This window comes from Triticum aestivum, chromosome 5B (assembly GCF_018294505.1).
Source record: "Triticum aestivum cultivar Chinese Spring chromosome 5B, IWGSC CS RefSeq v2.1, whole genome shotgun sequence".
NCBI lineage: Eukaryota > Viridiplantae > Streptophyta > Magnoliopsida > Poales > Poaceae > Triticum > Triticum aestivum.
This window is the reverse complement of record NC_057807.1, coordinates 361,048,510-361,054,769: the sequence shown is the minus strand read 5'-3', so window position 1 is coordinate 361,054,769 and position 6,260 is coordinate 361,048,510.

Sequence of the window (6,260 nt, the reverse complement as noted above, 5' to 3'; positions counted from 1 at the left end):
CGCGTCCGCGGTAAAGGACTACTTGGTTGCCTATACAGTTCATAGACAAGTAAATGGAAACTACTAAAAGCCTCAAGATAAGTGTGAGTGCCGAGGATGGCTCTTCCGTAGGAAGACGGAGGTGGATCCTCGGTAGTGTATTGAAGTGGTGAGTAGTTGACTCGTGTGCGCAAAACCATTTCAAGTTGGAGTATCGTAGGATAGTTTAGCCAAGAGTCAAAGCTGGCTTGCTGCAATAACTCCACCAACCCTTCTTGATAATGTGCATGTATGTAGGATCTGCTGTAAGTCTTGCTGAGTACCTTTGTACTCATGTTGCTATAATTTACATTTTGACAGAAGACGCTGCAACCCCTTCTGATGGGTTCTATGTAGACGTTGACATCAACGAGTAGGCTAAAGACCCAGGTGGTGACCCTGAGCTTGTGAAGGACCATGTAGTATAGCTAGGCTTTCCAAGCCTCTTTTATTTTACTAGTTGTCTGTACTCAGACAAGTTACTTCCGCTGCTGGTTTGTATGACTGTATGACTTGAATGTTGGGTCGTGTGACCCGTACCTTTGTGTATGTTATGTATGGCTCTCTGAGCCTTAAATAAAGTACTTGTGTCGTAGAGTCATGTTGTGATGCTTCGTTGTATTTGCACATATCAAGCATATTGTGTGTATGATTGAAATGCTTGGTATGTGTGGGATCTGACTATCTAGTCGTTTATCTTTAGTAGCCTCTCTTACCGGGAAATGTCTCCTAGTGTTACAGCTGAGCCATGATAGCTTGCTACTGCTCTGGAACACTTAGGCTGGCCGGCATGTGTCCTTCTTCGTTCCTGTGTCTGTCCCTTCGGGGAAATGTCACGCTTTGAGTACCGGAGTCCTGTTAGCCCGCTACAGCCCGGTTTACCGGAGTCCTGCTAGCCCAGTGCTACAGCCCGGACCCACTTGCTGATGACCGACATGTTCGAAGCTGGGTCATGGATGCCTGTCCCTGTAAGTCTGTGCCACTTTGGGTTTACGACTAGTCATGTCAGCCCGGGCTCTTTATCATATGGATGCTAGCGACACTATCATATACGTGAGCCAAAAGGCGCAAACGGTCCCGGGCAAAGGTAAGGCGACCCCCGTGGGGATACCGTGCGTGAGGCCGCAAAGTGATATGAGGTGTTACCGGCTAGATCGATGTGACATCGAGTCGGGGTCCTGACAGCGTTGGCATCAGAGCCGGACTGCCTGTAGGTTCTCCAAGCCAAACTGGTCGATGTTGAGTCTAGAAGTTCTTAGTTATATGTAGGGGAATTGTTTGTGGGTTGGAACGTAAGGCTCTTTTTACTCCTTTATCTTATGACATTCTGATCTGAGTCAGTCCATTCTTCCACCGGGGGTTAAGGAATTAGGATATGTTCTCTCTATCAGGATCACGTGTTACTAATCAGTAGTACCTTATAAGTTTGATGGATACAAGCCTAGTTCAGTTCTACTACCACATTATGTTGTTAGAATGGATTCAGAACTTTGATATGATGATGTTGAGTGTGTACGAAATCCTTTGTCAAATGTCTCAAATCCTTCTTGAGCATTTACAGCTGTTATGCTGCCGAAATTTTGCTAGAAATTCTAATGCCTTTGCATTATGATTGTGCTTTCAGATGGCCACTCGCGACCTCAATCAAGTGGTTCGCCTGACTCGATGCCTAGATGTACCCGGCCATACTGCCAAGTTGGTCAGGGTAATGACTGAGGCTGGATACCGCTGGTATCCTGAGTACACGGTCGAGGAGCAATTCCGGGACTTTAATCAAAGCCAGTATCTCTGCACTGTCAGGATATTTCCATCTTATCCTGGATCCACCGAGCCTCTTCACTGCTCCTATGGACTCGGGGTTACTATTGAGATGGCTGTGCAGGACGCCGCCTACTCTATGATGACCATTATGCGAGTCAGATCTGGTTTATTTCGGGACTCTGATTTCCGGTATATGCCAGGATCACTTCCGGGAGCACAAGGGTATCTCCAAGCTATCTATGCTGAACCCACTCAGGAGGATTCACGGACTCGCACCACTGCTGAGATGCTCGAGGATAAGGACCGTGAAAATCGGGCCTTAAGGTTAGAGCTCTTCAATACCCATGCTGACCACTGGGCCACTTTGACTCGGTTCGCACCGGCGGTGCAAGCTGGATGTTCAGATATGCGCAATCTCTATCCTGTGAGATCTGCTCTGCCAGACGTGATGGGTTGGCGTGATGTAGGAGGCATCACCCCACCTCGCGGTCCCCGCAGGCCACCGTCTGTTGGTCCAAGACCTCATCCTAGCCCCTATGGTCCACAAGCTCCGCGAGATCGTCTGTTTCCGGATGATCATGTTGAGCTTCCAGGCTATGGACGTGACTTCTACGAGGACTACTACGGATCGGTCTGAGTTAGTGGTAGTATCACTAGTTCGCACTAGCTGTGTCGTCTATCGTCCCGTGTGACTCGTGGGATATGACCTAGTTTGTACTCTTTCCGGAGGTGTAGAAAAATAATGTATAGGAGCTTGGGATGCCTTCGATGAGATGTAATCCTTTTCTCACCGTAATAGTACTTTGTTTGGTCTTGTACTAAACCCTGTATGGTGTGTATGACGATGGAATAAAGAAGCAGTTTCTGTTTTACCATGTCATACGGATGATCATCTTGCATTTCGAGTTATTCCTTACATTCTGTATCCTATGTCGGAATTTTATCATTCTGACTAATTGTCTTGTTTACCTAGGATGGTCAACACGCGCGCTAACCCTGCTTCTCAAGAGCAGGCCGAAGGCAGTGAAGGCAGGGATGAAAATCTGCCTCATCCTCCTTCCCTAGCCGAGGTTATGATGGAAGCTGAGAGAAACAAGCGGGAGACCAACCGTTTGTTGGAGCGTATTGAACAGAACACAGCACACCATCAGAGGATTAACATGGTGTCACTCAGTGATTTTATCAAATTGCATCCACCCACGTTCCACCACTCCGTCGAGCCTCTCGACGCTGATGACTGGCTTCGCAGTATCTCTCACAAGCTGCGTTCCGCGCTAGTAGCTGAGGCTGACAAGGTCACCTTTGCTGCATATCATCTTGAAGGCCCCGCCAGTCTATGGTGGGAGAATTATGGAGCTATGCGCCCAGCGGGCCATGTCACTACTTGGGCTGAGTTCAGTGAGGCTTTCCGTGAACATCACATTCCGGAGGGTCTCATGGACCGTAAACGTGAAGAATTTTGCAGTTTCACCCAAGGCCGACTTTCTGTGGATGCTTACAGCAGGGAGTTTGGTAATCTCGCACGATATGCAACCGAGGAAGTTTCTACTGACGCCAAGAAGCAAGCAAGGTTCCGTAAGGGCCTTAGTCCTGAGCTTCGCCGTGACCTCCGTCTGCATGAGTGCACATCTTTTCAGAAACTTGTCAACAAAGCCATCAGTGCTGAAACTGGTCAGACTGACTATGACGCAACACGCAAGCATGGCCGTGACATGGGTTCCTCATCCGGTGCTGGTCCTCAGAAGCGCCGCGTGTGGGTACCCAACACCGCCCTGCCACCCAGGTTCACACCGAGGCCATCTTTCCAGGCGCCTCGCCCTGTTCAACAGTCTGCTCCGGCCAAGCCCTATGGGGGTCCAACCAACAATGCTCCTCCACGTACCAGTTCCGTGACTTGTTTCAAGTGTGGGGAATCTGGTCACTATATGCGTGAGTGTCCCCAGACCAACCCCAACCAGTCTGCTAAAGCTGTTAGCCGTGGCAAGCCGACAGGAAAAATATTCCACGCCAAGCCGGTCACTGCTTCACGTGGCCATGTCAACTGTATCTCTGCCGAAGAAGCTCAAGAGGATCCCAACGTCGTTCTCGGTACGCTTCTTGTTAATTGCCACCCGGCATCTGTTCTTTTCGATACAGGAGCCTCTCATTCTTTTATATCCGAAAATTATGCTCGTTTGCATAACGTTGCATTCTGTGACATGCCATCCACTATGGAAATTTCTACTCCTGGTTCAAGATGGCAGACCTCTAGGGTAAGTTATGGAAATGAAATCCAAGTCGACAGACTTGTTTTCCTCGCGTCTTTGATAGCCCTTAAATCTTCAGATATTAATATCATTCTGGGTATGGACTGGATGTCGGCTCATCATGCCCAAATTGATTGCTTCTCTAGGAATGTTCAACTCACCCATCCTTCGGGGAAGATAGTCAATGTCTTGACCCGAATAGCCAAGCGACAATTATATTCTCTTAACGCCAGCCCTTTGCCAGACCTTGAGGACGTTCCGGTAGTCCGTGACTTCCCGGATGTCTTTCCAGAGGAATTGCCAGGTGTTCCACCTGACAGGGATGTTGAGTTCGTAATAGACCTCATTCCAGGAACCGTTCCGATTGCTAGAAGACCTTATAAGATGGCACCCCTAGAACTAGCCGAGCTTAAGAAACAACTCGATGAGTCCTTGAAAAAGGGTTTCATCCGCCTAGTTCATCTCCGTGGGCTTGCCCCGTCCTATTCGTCAAGAAGAAGGATGGTACGGACCGGATGGTTGTAGATTACCGACCTGTCAATTTGGTCACAATCAAGAACAAATATCCGCTTCCCAGGATCAACGACCTGTATGATCAGCTCGCTGGATCCTCAGTCTTCTCCAAGATGGATTTGAGGTTGGGCTACCATCAAATCAAAATCAGAAACGGGGACATTCCTAAAACGGCCTTTGTTACTCGTTATGGCCAATACGAGTACACCGTCATGTCCTTCGGTTTAACCAACGCTCCAGCCACCTTTTCTCGGTTAATGAACTCAATCTTCATGGAGTATTTGGATAAATTCGTCGTGGTTTACCTCGATGATATACTCATCTACTCCAAGAACGAGGAAGAACATGCCGAACATCTAAGGCTAGTGTTGAAGAAACTTCGAGAGCATCGCCTTATGCCAAATTTTCTAAATGTGAATTCTGGTTGTCAGAAGTGACCTATCTGGGTCATGTGATATCTGGTAAAGGTATTGCTGTTAACCCTGAGCGAGTTCAAGCCGTCCTTAATTGGACTCCACCTGAATCGGTCAAGCAAGTTCGGAGTTTTCTAGGCTTAGCGAGCTATTGTCGTCGCTTTGTCGAGAACTTCTCCAAGGTTGCTAAACCTCTAACCGAACTCCTCAAGAAAGATAAGAAGTTCGAATGGACTCCACAATGTGAGCACAGCTTTCAGGAACTGAAAAGACGCCTGACTTCTGCTCCCGTACTGGTACCGCCAGACTTCTCCAAGGACTTTGTTATCTACTGCGACGCCTCGCGACAAGGACTAGGTTGCATCCTTATGCAAGATCGACATGTAATTGCCTACGCTTCACGGCAATTGCACCCACATGAGGAGAATTATCCTACTCATGATCTAGAGCTTGCAGCCGTAGTCTATGCACTTAAGACCTGGCGACATTACCTCCTCGGTAATCGTTGCGAAATATTCACTGATCACCAAAGTCTGAAGTACATTTTCACCCAACCGGATCTGAATCTCAGGCAAAGACGTTGGGTTGAGTTAATCACAGATTTCGACTTAGGAATAACCTACACCCCAGGGAAAGCCAACGTCATGGCTGATGCGCTAAGTCGTAAATCTTATTGTAACAACCTGATGTTACAACAAAGTCAACCGCTTCTCCATGAGGAATTTCGGAAGCTTAACCTTCACATTGTACCTCAAGGTTTTCTTTCCACCTTGGTGGCGAAACCTACCCTTACGGATCAAATTATCAAAGCACAGAAGTAGATCCGGGAATTTCCCGCATCAAGAGAAACATCCAAAAGGAATTGCGAATTGTTTCTCCATTAATGATCAAGGGGTCGTATACTTCGGGAATCGACTAGTGGTTCCCAAAGTGCGCAACCTGAGGCGATTGATCCTTAAGGAAGCTCATGAATCTCCTCTCACCATTCATCCCGGTAGTACTAAGATGTATCAGGACCTACGCCAGAGGTTCTGGTGGACTAGGATGAAGAGAGAAATTGCTCAGTATATTGCAAATTGCGACGTCTGTCGTCGTGTAAAAGCAGAGCATCAACGGCCTGCTGGCACCCTTCAACCCTTAGCTATTCCTGAATGGAAATGGGATAAAATTGGTATGGATTTCATTACCGGTTTTCCCAGGACCAAGAGAGGGAATAATGCTATTTTCGTCGTGTCGATCGTCTTTCCAAAGTAGCCCATTTCTTACCTGTTCGTGAGAGTATAACCGCTAGTCAGCTGGCAGACTTATA